This window comes from Myotis lucifugus, unplaced genomic scaffold, assembly GCF_000147115.1.
Source record: "Myotis lucifugus unplaced genomic scaffold, Myoluc2.0 scaffold_3842, whole genome shotgun sequence".
Classification (NCBI taxonomy): Eukaryota; Metazoa; Chordata; class Mammalia; order Chiroptera; family Vespertilionidae; genus Myotis; species Myotis lucifugus.
Window position 1 is genome coordinate 1 of NW_005874890.1, and position 13,922 is coordinate 13,922.

At 38.8% G+C, this 13,922-nt stretch overlaps 1 pseudogene; it reads right to left on the reverse strand.

The window, feature by feature from the left end:
• Nucleotides 1-4,521: 4,521 nt before the first annotated feature.
• Nucleotides 4,522-5,286, reverse strand: LOC102432945 (annotated as a pseudogene).
• Nucleotides 5,287-13,922: the final 8,636 nt, after the last annotated feature.

Sequence of the window (13,922 nt, forward strand, 5' to 3'; positions counted from 1 at the left end):
CCATACCCCCGGTGAGCTGCATGAGACATGCTCAAGCTTTCATTGGAGAGATGCAGAGACATGAGCTCCCAGAGTGAATTTAAGGGCTCGTGGATCTAAGTGCCTTGGGAAGATTCAACGACCCAAGGACAAAGCTGGCAGGGCCTTACCTCACTCACCTCAAGACGCTCTCTCTCTCCCTGCCCTTGGCTGATGTCCCCCTAAGTGTCCTCTATTCTTCTGATGTCTACAAAGGGTATTTTCTGAGAAAGTGGCTCTGCAGAACGATATGGGCTGTGCCATTCATCCTGCCAGGGGCTGGCTGACAGGTGTGGTAATTAAGAATGGAAGAAATGCCAACCGTGGAGCAGATTGGAGTAAAAGACTGATTACTGGGCCAAGCAGGTTGCTTGCCTTTCTTGTGAGAGCCTCCAGGGTTCGGGAGCCTGGCCTATGATAGAGTGTGGGCAGCAGAGACTGCAGATAAATAAATGTCTCCTTCTGGACAAATCTGCGATCTGCAGTGCTCACGGGGAGGCACAGTCCAGCGGGTCTGGCATCCGTGGGGATGGATGGCCCGCGACAGAGGCTTAGCGTTGAATCGAGATAACAGTCTGCAGGCTCAAGGGAGGAATTTTTTCTGTGTGACTAGAACCTGCAGGGAGACCAGGCTGCTTTTCTCCAAAGATGCTGTCGTTCAGCACCCAGGTCAAAGCATGAAGCAAAATGAGGAAAATCAGGGAAGAGAAACCTGAAGAAAATGACCTCCCAATGTTCTTGAAAACATCAGACACTTCAAAGGAAAAGAAAACGCTTGCAAGGATGCGGCAAACTGCTCTCACCACATGGGAAAAAGAACATACATACTCATCCCGAATACCAAAGTTCCAGGGGAGAAAGGACCAAACTGTATTCTGTTTTCTTCCTGTTCTCATCCTCTCTGAGCCTTATTTTGAATTCGGTGGAGGAAAAGCGTACTACTTTTTATACTTTTTTCTCTGTCAAGTTGTAAATTGCTTCGAATAGCTTTTCATGATTTTTTAATTTCACCAACATGAAGCTGGTAATTATTTATGGCTTATCACACCTGAGACAAGGTTTCTGGAGATACAAGTAATTTAGATGTAAAGTAATTTCTCCTGAAATAAAAGTTTACTTCCTAATCATGGGAAGATTTATCTTGGCTCTTTCTGTATCTTGCTAATAAAGCCGAAGTCCTCAGTGAGGCTTTTATCTGTTCACATTTTAAGGAATGTAGAGCTAGAAAACAGATGCAATTCATAGTAAGGGCATCCTCAATATATATAGATTAATTGACTTATAGATCACAGACAGACTATATGAAATATGATTCACTCAGAAGATGGACATGGGCTACAGCTAGGAGCTCACTTGGCATCGTCCCCAGACAGGACAATCGAGGGCTCTGAGCCTCTGGTACACTCTAGGTCTCGTGCTTTGTTTAAAAACAGTGAAGAGTGCAAATTAAGGAAGAAATAAACTACTAAACATGACATTTTATTTCTAGCTGGCAAAGTGGCTGAATCTTATAAAATTGGGTGTCTCAGGAAGCCAGGGCTGGGTAACTGTAAATGAATGTCATGTAGGGCACGTGGTCCTTCTTACTATTCAAAGGCAGCTTCCCCACAGCCTACTAAATGTCAGAAGAGTCCATAGAAATATGAGGACTCGATAATAGAAAGCTGAAGCCTATGCTTGCTGTTAAATGAATGCAGAATGGTAACAGCTCCTTTATTAATATCTGGGTATTAAAGTATTTAAGGCTTAAAAGAAAATGTCCCCAAAGTCAGTATCCCTAAATATGGCAAATGTTACATTTATCCTTGCCCATAGATTTCTTCTTTAGGGTCGGAGAGGATGGAAGGAGATTCAATTCACTGCCCAGGATACTGTTCTTAGATGTGTGCCTGTCCATCTAAAAAGCTTTGGGCAAATCATTATTTCTTATCCCAACTCCTGGAGATCTGCAGCACTGTAAAATCATGCAAATGATTTTAAATGGGAAAAAGAGATAGACTTCTATTTAATGGTAACTAACCCTTACTGAAAACATACTGTATGTTAGGTGGCATGCTAAGGGCCTCATATGTGTTATGGTATTTAATTATTAACCACTTAAATAACCCAGACAGTGAGGACAGACCATTAGGTACTTGTTAAATAACACAGTAAGTGACAGTGCTTGGGCTGGAATCCAGGTGAGCCTTGGAGAACCATGCCCATAATCACTACGCCCACTGCATCCAAGGTGATCTAATTCAGCTGATATATATTGAAATGATCTGCTTACATCACTTGTTAACCCCTTTTAAGGAAACGTCTTATTTTATACTAGAGGCCCAGTGCACGAAATTCGTGCACTGGTAGGGTCCCTAGCAGCTGCTGGCTGCCAGCCTGGGCCTCCCTCCCTTCCCCCAGCCAGCCTGCCCCCCTGGTCCAACTCCCGGAAGAACTCTGGTTGAGGGGACAATTTTCATACTATGCTTTTATTATATAGGATGTAAATATACATACACCAAAAATGATAAATTAATAACTTAGACGATGGTGATTTGCAGTAATAAAAAGAAAATCTCCAATTGACAAATAATCCTCAAACTTGGAGCTCTTAATATAAGGGCCAGAGATGGTATTTAAGAATTTTGTGAACTCCAGAAATTATATGCAAAAGTACAGGTCCATAGCTTTCTTTGTGTCCTCAGAGAGATTTAGAATTCCACAATGGAAAGAGCTTCGCCAGGTCACCTGGGAAATCCAAAAGGGGAGAGGAGAAAGGTAAAAATTGTGTAACATAGAGGCTGCACTGGTTGACCTCCATGAAGAGGTCAAACAACAGCTGACCACTGCTTCCTTACAGGGGATATAGACACATTACAATGCTTACTAACTGTCAAGCGCTAAGCACTTTGTTATCATGATTAACCCAGGCAGTCAGATTCCAGAACCCTTACCTGTTACCCACTTTGTAATACTGCCTCATGCTGATAAGGAGTTGACTGAGGGCGATGTGTAAGGGGAAGGGGAACTGATTTATCAGCTGATAATCAGCACACAGTTACCAGCATCAGCATCCTTCTGCCTGAACATTTTTTTCCTCCCTAGAGAGAGGAATATGGGGTCAAGTGCCAGCTAAAGGGCTACCTGGGTTTATGGGAGGGCTGGAACTTGCAAGGGAAGCATGGCAACATGGGGTGGGGGCAATAAATGGGAATCTGGTAAGGGAAAACTGGAACAGTTAGGTGGAAATAGGTCAGTTGGAGGATTTAACCCCAATAAAAATCAATAATAAAACAACTTTGTGCCAAAGAATCACTGTAAACTTGGATATAAAAATGGAGGAAAATCTTGGAAAATGAGCCTGATTGGAGATTAAAGGAGGATGCAATGTTAGATGATGCTGAGAATGGAGCGAAGTATGTGTGTTGAGGCGGCAGGGGTAGTGTGGGAGTCCTGAGCAGGCTTGCAATTGCATATTAATTCCCACATTTGCTCTCACTGAGACGCAGTTCTAGCCATTTCTAAAGTGAAAATGTAAAGGTCGAGGAAGCTTCCTACCTGATTGCAGGGGACTCACCATCAATTGGAAGCACCTGATATAAAGCTGTTGCCCACCCCTGGTTCCTGCAGCCGGCTGTGCCATGTAAGCATCGTGACCTGCCCAAGGTCACACAGTCAGGAGGTGGTAGCGACGCTGGGATTTGAACCGAGATCTGTCTTCAAAATCCACATTCTACAAGGACACAGCAGTTCACATGAGGCCTGCCTGCTAGTAAATATCAGGGGAGTCAATAAAAATATTCAGTGCTGTTCTCACCAAAATAAAATCATCACTGACCAGTATTGATTCACTATTCAGAGTCTGAGCAATACCTCTTGAACCCCCGGGGAAGGAATATGTTAGAGCTAAGCCTCACTACATACATATTTCATTTTGATTGTTTTTTGACTATTTTCTTCAAGTTTCATCAAACTACTTCCTTCTCCTTACTTCTGTCGTTAGTATTATCGCTAAACACAAAAATCTCTTTATATAGGGACTTTTGGTACTATGGATTTTTAAATATGCAATTATCACACATAAAATCCTAATATAGCTATTATGGAGATGGCATCCTTTTCATTCCTGCTAGGAATTTTAAGGTTAATATAGTACAGGAAGGATCCAATTTCTTCCCCAGACAAGTTGGCTCCCTCAGGTCCTACAAATAGTCCTTGTAGGCACAGGTGTCCAGCAAGCCTCAGAATAGTTCTGCTGGCCCGTTTGAAAGATTTAATCATATTAATTTGTTTTCTTTATTTCATTTTTGATATTTGAAATACAACTTTATCCTGATTCTAAATGAAAAGGAATGGGAACCACTGTAACAATCAAGGTCTCGCCACTGAATGTCATGATGTGACTGCAGCAGTTTTATTGTTGAAACTCAATAAAGGAACAACTGCATTCCAAAACAGCTAAATATGTAGGTCCAAAAAATGAAGGTATTAACTCCCACATTCACCTGGAAGCCTTCATCTCCTTCAGCATCCCAAAGATCGAGACCAGGCTCCTCGCAGCCACATGATTAAGTGGCAAACACACTGCACCTGTGACTCTGACAGCACAGTTGCCTCTGAACTAGACTTCTGACGCTGGGCTGCAGCTTCCCTTCCTCCCAGACTGTCACCCTCACCCAGGAGAGCTGTGGTCCGAGCAACCTCTGAGTCTCGCTAATATTGTGCTGCCAGAGCTGGGTCCAGGACAACCTCTGGCGGGGCAAGAGCAGGCATGGCGGCAAACTCCCAGGTAGGGTCTCCAATTAGCGTCCTAGCAAGCCAGAGAAGGGCTTTCAAAGTGGTAGTTACTTTTGGCAAAAATGCCATAGTACCGAAGATTCTTCTTTCGGTGGAAGATCATTGATTTAGCCTTAACCTTCCTGTCCTTAATATCCACTCTGTGGCCACACAACGTGATGGGGATGTTTTCCCACACTTATACCAGATCTCTGTGCCGGTTAGCTCATTCTCGTAAGTAACTCTGGAAGTGGCATAAACATCGTAATGGCACACTGGGCTTGGATGCGCTAGCCGGCTCTCAGTCTGCTGAACTTCTCCTGGCCCGCTGTATCCCACACACTGTCTCTCTGTTGGTGTGGAACACAAAGGGAGGGACCTCAACACCCAGGGTGGCTACATACTTCTCACATTCACCGGTCAGCTTATGTTTCACAGATGTACCTTCCCAGTCCCACCATCACCATGCAGTACAAGTTTGAACTGAACTTGGGGTCCTCCTTGGCCAGCCATGGTGAGGTTACTTCCAGAAGCATCTCCAAGCCCATCAGGCTGAGAGCTCTTAACTTTCTTTTAGATTAGGAAGTCTAGAGATTTCCATAAAAGATAGCACAGAGCTTCTGTCACATATTTCTTTAATTTCAAAACTATAGTAACAATAACACATTTGTTAGCATATTAAAGATACTAGACAATGCAACAACAGAAATCAAGGATCTGTAACCCCGCCTTTCTCCTGTGACCACTGTTAGCAGGTTAGTGTGCCTTCTGTCTTTTTCCTCTGACGTATTTTTTATCTGATTATAGTAACACTAGATATTTAATTTTGTATTTTGCTTTTACATGTTAATATTATACTCTAAGTATTTTTTCACATTATTGTATAACCTTCAAAGCATTATTTAAGGGCTATAAAATACCATATCAAGTAAATGTGTCATGATTACAGAATCTCCCACTTGATGCCAATTCAGTCATTTCTATTTTTATATTATAAATAGTTATGAATATATTCATCTATATAGATTATTTTTCCATATTTTGGTTTTATTTCTATGCCTCTTGATATTCCTGGGAGATATTGGCTGCTACAAAAACTTGGGGTGGGTAAAAACTCATGGGGACTAGGATAAATGTCTGAAAGTATGACATAATAGAGAGAAGAAACGCGCTTGATAATAGGAGTACAGGAAGTCCGCTGCTGTGTTGCACATAAAGGCTGAATTATACTGAAATGAACTGTCTTCTGCAATATGTTAAAGTTATAAATACTGCAAAAGGATTAAAGTCTTACATAAGAATTCTAGCAGATACGTAATTCTAAATTGCTTTCCCAAAGTGTTCTATCAATTTATAATACCCCCAGAAATGAATGATGATGACATGATTTCAGCACCGTCAGAAGAATTATATAGTATCAATTTTTAAACCTTTGGTAATTTAATGAGAAATACTTGGTTCTCATTTACATTGATTTATAGGCCAGTTGGACTTGTAACTATACATTGTGTCTTGAATACATGTTTATTGCTTTCTGCCAATGAGTTTCCCTGGGCACATCCCCCTTGCAATCTACTTCTGCCCAGACTCCCCCAAATCGAAGGACCCATATTTCTACCTCTCAAGAGTTTTACTGTTATCCATGGTGTTGTTTACACTTCATTTACATTGTCACCTCCTCATAGTATGGATTTCTCTCTGGTGTTTCATGTTTTGCAAACTGCTGTGTAACACTGTGATGCTCTATGAATAATAAATCACAGAGTCCTGTAGTCCTCTGCCAGCAGCCCCCTGATCAAGGGCGGCTTTCAACTGACTTCGAGTGAGTAGACATAAAGAAGAAAAAGGAGGAACCCTCTCCATGGTTTGGTTGTTTATCTGCAGTGATCAAACAGGTGGCTGACAGGGAGGCATCAGAAACACAACCCACGCCAGCTCGCAGAGACTGTTTCCTGGTGGATGCTCAGGGCAGAGCTCTGCACAACCGAGACAGCTGCTGTGAGATCTCGCTCAGGTGCCTCACAAGGTGGGAAGACTCAGTACCCCTTAGCCTTTCCTGTTTATCAAGAGACCCTGTAAGTGAAGATGCCCATCATCTCAGCAACTTTAGGCAGAGGAATCTGGAATATGTTTAGGTTTCAATGGCAACATTTCCACTAGAGGGTTTGAGCCAAGAAGCCGCAACTTTCTCAGGAGGAATCATTCAGTTCACCTACTTTTCAAACAAGGTCAAAAATATAAAACTTTAATCCATTGTTTTCACCATTTTAAAAAGAAAAACATTTTTCAATTCAATATCATGGCCAGTTGTTAGAGAGATCAGGGAAAAAAAAGTGGGTATGGTAGAGAAAGAAAGGAGAAAACTATGTCGATGAAAGAGAAAGGAAGAGAGATAGAGAAGTAGGGGTAAAACTAGGTAGACATTATGGGGGGAGAGTAATATTGTTGACAAGGGAAGAAGGAAAAATGAACCCTTGGAAAGAAATGGATACAGAATAGCATCCAGGTAAGGGGAGTGAAGCACAGAAACTTTCGTTGCTTTACCTATCTAGCTAGGCAATTTCACCTACCTTTCTAAATAATTGTGTTTTCCAAAAAATATATCTGGAAATATTTTTTTTATGTTATGGTGCTGTAGAACACTTTAAATGTACACTAAGGTAGAAGGAACAATTACCAATATAAGACCCAATCTGGGTTTATCTCTATACTTAGTCACTACCCCATTCCTGCATCATTTTCATGCAGACTCTAGATATCATACCATTTCAATTTATCAGTATAAATTTCTAAAGCATGATGTATTTTAAAATATATTCCCACAATACCATTATCACATCTATAATAATAAAAGCATAATATGCTAATTAGACCGGATGTCATTCCAAATGACCTTCTGGAAGAAGCCAGGCCTGTGAGGGAAGCCCGGGTCCCCAGTGCCAGAGGGAAGCCAGTGCCAGCAGCCAGGGGAAGGAAGGCCTACTCTTTCATGAATTCGTGCATTGGGCCTCTAGTTTAATATATAACACTACTTTCTAATAGTACCGAAGCATTGGTGCTCAAATTTCTATTCATCTTATAAATGTCAATGCTAATGTTTTTGCTTATTTTTATTGGGGTTGTTGTTTCTTGAATGTATAGCTAAATAAGATCCATAGAGATTGGTGATTTGTCTTTTAAGTCTATTTTTACCTATGGATTCTCCTTCTAGCTCTGTATTTCCTTGTGATTTACTGTAAAGAAATCACTCATTTTGTCCTATAGAATTGCCTACATTTTAGATTTGCTGATTGCATTCCCATCATGTTGTTAAACATGCTTCTCTCTCCTTTGTATTTCTTAAATTGTTGGTTGGATGTAGAGAGGTGACCAAATGCAGATCAGCTTTTTTTGGAAGTCTATTTCGTAGGTTATGTTTTGTTCTCACACTGGGGAACAAATAATGTTTGATAGTCTCTATTTTGAGGTTTTTAGTAACCATGAATGATTGATGGCTAGATCCATTAATTCAATGGAGGTTGCAAATGGTACTATTATAATTTTGTACTCTCTTATTTTTTATGAGCTGAAAACTTTCATAAAGGTAAATCATTTCATCAACTTTTCATTTATGTGGTGAATTAGTTCTCATGGAAATGATAGGATACATTTTTTAGAGTTTTTTGTTGTTGTTTGTTTTGTTTTGTAGTTTCTTTGCCAGGTTTCAAAATGATTTTATTCATTAATATCTCCTAATAGTGACCAATAGGAATTAAAAAAATATCTTTATGAACTTGTGGATTTAACCATAATTTACGTTTTAATAATTTGTAGTTCCTTCTTTATTGATATTCAAATCATCCTATCTTTAGCCAGTAGGAGCCTATTTAAGTTTCCTCCTCAATCCTTTTGACATTACTTTATAGTCTTTGATAGTGTCATTGCTTTCTGATAATGACAAGATGTTCCAAGCTTATCTTTTACTTTTCCTCCCCAAATGTGGAATCAGTCAGTTCTCCAAGAAGCCTTGGTTTCTTGAAGTGCAAAATGGTATTTTAATACAAAAATCTGAAAGTTAGTCATTGTTTCTAGACTTTTTAGTAAACAGAGCTATAAAACAAAAATACATATATATGCAAATAACAACAAATCATGAGTTCATCCTCATACTTCTGACTAAATTGAGGATCACTGAGATTTTACTTATTTCTTATACCTTACAGTTGTATCTCCTTCTTCTACACAAAGAATTCCAACTATTAAGACAGTGGGAATAAGAAAAGTAGAATAGTATGCAAGTACTCATTTGCTTTATTCTACAATACACAAATACCAATCTCAGAATAATAATACCAACACTGCTATCAAAAATACCATTGCTGTAAACATTTCGGTTATTTTTTTTCTGTAATTTTTGTCCTTCGGGTTATATCCCACTAGAAAATACATGCAAATAATTGTGCTCCAAGATCACTTAGAATAGTTCTCTGTATTACTTAAAGATTTTAGAGATTGATTTTTAAAAATTAATGTTGTTTCATGATTATGCATAACATACTATTGGTTCCAAAGTCAAATGTATAATACAAAATATTAAAATAAGTCTAGCTTTGACCCTTGTCCCTTCTACTCTTTCCTTTTCCTCTATAAGTAATCTTTTTATAATTTATCCTTTTTTAATTTATCTGGTCCCTCTTCCACCAGATTAAGCATTCATTGCAAGTATTTCCTCTCTTTTTTCCCATACATCCATATGTTCTGGAAAATGTTTCACAGTAATAGATGGGTTTTTCTTATGTTTTTCCAGCTGCATAAAACTACTTAAGGTGGATTGCCATGGTTTATTTGTCCAGTCCTCCCTTATAGACATTTCTGCTTCTTAGTCTTTTGCCATTACAGATCATTCCACAATGACTATCCTTGGTCATACGTTTTTTTGTATTCAGCCAGTATATCTTCAGAATAAAATTTCAGAAGTTTGGTTGCTCAGATAAGGGAAAAGTGTATTCATTATTTTGCCTGGTGTTGACAAATTCCCCTTCAAAGGGTTTGCATAAGAATCTTTCCAACTATAATATATGAGTGTCTATTTTGTCACATCCATGCCAAAGAATTATGTTTTCTAACTTTTAAATGCTAGCTAATCTAATAGGTGATAAATGTGACCTAATGATGGGTGAGGTTGATTATCTTTCAACTCATTAAAAGACATTTGTATATATTTCTTTGAACTTTGTTCATTTCTCTAGTCTATTTTTTTTCTATAGAGTTCCAAACCTCTTTTCTCTGTTTTTAGAAACTCTTTTATAATATTAAAATGTTTTCCTCTATATTTAGAACTCATTTTTGTATTAAAGAGTTTAATCCTTTGTGTATGTTATATAATTACAACTATTTTCACCAAATTGTTATTTGTCTGTTTCCTTTGTTTATAGTGATTTTTGTTTTTGTTTATTTGTGTGTAGTTATTTTTTGCCATTCTGAATTTTTAATGTAATTAAATTTATCTCTTTCTTCTTTTATTACTACTGGATTTTGACTTAAATTTCAGGTCCTTATGAAATTTTTCTTTTTAATGTTATAGAAGAGATGGATCCAAATTTATCTTTTCCATATATTACATATATCCAATTACTTCAACACTTTCATTCGATGCTCTATTTTTTTCTCTTTTTCTTAAGTATGTATTTGTTATTTACAAGAATTTGTTCCAATGTTGTTGGGTTTTCTTTTCTAGTGGAACAGGTTTTATTAATTTTGAGGCATATTAGAAATTTGAAAACAAGTATATTTTCCTTGCAAGTGGTTAGATGTGCAAACTAATACTGCCAACAATAAATCCTATATAATAAAAGCCTAATATGCTAAGTGTCCAACTATTCATTCAACCATTCAATCAGTCGCTATGATGTGCACTGACCACAAACCCAGACGCTCTGACCGGTTTTCCTTGATGCTGGGGTCCGGCTGATTGGGACTGGGCGAGATGGGCCAGGCATGCCCTGGAGCCAACCTCCTTGCAGTCCCTCCCTGGCCTCTAAAATATTTATTTTAATTAATTTCCTTTCAATATGCACAAATCTGTGCACCAGGTCTCTAGTAAAATAATAATAATAATAATAATAATAATAATAATAATAATAAACCCACAGTGGAGCTAAATCAAGGTAAGTCAATGGTTACTTTTATTCTAATATTTTTACTCATGACCTTAACCCTTTTTTTGTTGTTGTTATTTTCTAGTGATTCACCACTATAAATAAATTGAAACTGAGTTGCAAACTCTCTTTCCTTTCCCCTCATTTTTCCTCAAAATCTGATTTGAAAAAATATCTTTTTACTTTTAATTAACTATAAAGCAATCAGCAATCTTATTCTGCCTCTCACAAACTCTTCTCATTCTCCTTCCTGCTTTCTTTTTTTTTCCCCATTTTATTTTTTATAGTGTTCTTTACCTTCATTGTCTTGTTTACCTGCTCTATCTACTTTTGTGGGTGAATTTAGAGAAATTAAAAAATGAGCCCTAGCCAGTTTGGCTCAGTGGATAGAGTGTCGATCTGCGGGCTGAAGGGTCCTGGGTTCAATTCTGGTCAAGGGCACGTGCCTGAGTTGTGGGCTTGATTCCCAGTGGAGGGCATGCAGGAGGCAGCCAATCAATGATTTTCTCTCATCATTGATGTTTATATCCATCTCTCCCTCTCCTTTCCTCTCTGAAATCAATAAAAACATTTTTTTAAAAAAAAATGATGCTGCTCCTAGTGCCATTTTTCCCAGGATTCTCCACTGTTTCTTAGAAAAAAATTTTTAATTTAATTTAATTTTTTTGTTTTCTCTAAACAGTAGTTCCCAAAGGGGTTAGTTTTGGAAATTTGTAGAGTTATTTTGATTATCACAGTTATTAAGGAATCCTAAAGGCATTCAGTGACTTTAGGCCAGGGGTACTAGACATCTGCAAGGCCTAAAACAGTCCCATTCAAAAAGAAATTACCCCATTTTCCACTTTTGTCCTATTTCCATGACTTTTAAATGTCTTATTAGATATTCTTATAAGTTGAAAAATGTTGATAATTTTCTATGCTTATAATTTAACTCTGCGGTATGTATAAATTCAAAGTATTTTTTGCACAGTTTCATTTCAATATTTGCTGAATTCCCACGAGTGCAATTATCATGTAACTAAGATAACTGCACTTCATTTAGTTTGAAACTATACCAAAAGTTTTTCATCATTTGAGGAAATGGTCACTGATGACAATGCCACACACAGTATTTGAGTAACCAATGCAAGAAACTTATATCAAAGTTCATTTGCAGCTGTTGCATTTACAGCAACTCTTGCAAATGCATCTGACGACCTCATAGCGCAGTTATCCCCTCACATGTGCATATTAAATATGTTATTTCATAATAAATCTATCTAATTACATTTACTTTTAGTTGACCTTTTAGTTCTCTTTTAACTAGGGCATATTATTGATTTTTTAAAAAATATATCAGTGAAATTCCATTTCAGGATGATAAGTACTACAAAATCTGTGTTTTGACCTGTGTCAGGCAACAAGTCTGACAGCGTTTTGAACTAGGGATCTGGTTGGCCCTGAAAGCCAAGTACAAGGAAGGAGCTTCTACCTTTGGACCACAGGAGCAACATCCACAGAGGTAATGATGCCCAGAGGTAAAAACTGCCCAAAACCCTGGTCGTGGCAGAAGCAAAGCCCTTTGAAGAGTCGTGCTCAAGCCCTGGCCAGTGTGGCTCAGTGGGCTGAGCATTGTCCCATGCACCAAAGAGTTGCTGGTTCAATTCCCAATCAGGGCACATACCTAGATTGTGGTTTTATGTTTCTCTCTCACAACCATGTTTCTCACTCTCCCTCTTTGTTTCTTTCTCTACCTCTCCCTTCCTTTCTCTCTCTCTCACTCTCTCTCTCTCTCTCTCTCTCTCTCTCTCTCTCTCTCTCTCCCCCTCTCTCCTCTCTCATAAATTTTAAAAACACATATAAAAAGAGAATGGTGCTCATAAGGAAGCTCGCTCTCACCACCCTCTGAGGAGGTGTGAGGAAAAATAAAATAATTACATACAAAATGTTAAGATTCTATTGTAAACCAAATAAATATAGATTACTCACCAACTGGATAATCAGATTATATATTGGTCAATTTGTGTGATGTAAGTCATATCTTTATTTATGGAGTACCATAAGCCAGACTTCATTCACCCAATAAAGCTGGTGGACTTTTATCAAGCATTCTAGTTGTACATGGCACTGTATTACATATTATATAAGAAAAATTAAGTGAACAAAATTAGCTTTCACCAGCTCTTAGGCAGCCACATCTCTGCATGTGAGAGTGTTTTTAGCTAATATTCTGACTGCTTTTTGCTCTGTAATTCTAGATGTGTGAGAGCAAGTTTTAGCAGCACCAAGCTAACCTGATTTGAACTCTTCTTGTTGGCTTCCAGGCTGATGTTCTCTGTGTCAGTCATTCCCCCTGGATCACAGACAAAAATATATTCTGCCAAACTAGTGAGATAGTGGGAGCACTTGATTGATAATGAGAAATGCTCTGAGAATCTAGTCACAAGTGGCTGTGTAAGTAGAGTATAACGTTGAAGACACCAATGATGAATTATCAGTTTGCATTTACCGTGTGATTCCACTTGGTAGGTCCCAAAGGACAGCCCATTTGCAATTGGATTTTGCCCTTGGAAGCAGCACAATTCATTCACTTTATGATCTCCTCGTGATTTTCTGACAGCTAAAATCTATATAGCTCAGACTCTGAAATACTTGTCTAACTTACTCTCAGGAAAATGTTTCCAATGCTTTCGTGGTTTGCAGTGGAACAGTCCTCTATTCTTGGGAATGTTGTGTTTTCAGTTATAATATGTGGGATATTATATATTCAACTAGAGGCCGAGTTTGTGCACTCAGGGAAGTCCCTCAGCCCCGGCTGCGCCCTCTCAGAGTCCAGGACCCCTTAGCCACAGTCGGACATCCTTAGCACTGCCGCGGATGTGGGAAAGACTCCCGCCACCACTTCTGCACTCGCAGCCATCAGCCCCGGCTTGTGGCCGGGTGGAGCTCCCACTGACACCAGGGGGCAGCTCCTGCATTGAGCGTCTGCCCCCTGGTGGTCAGTGCACATCATAGCGACTGGTCATTACTGGT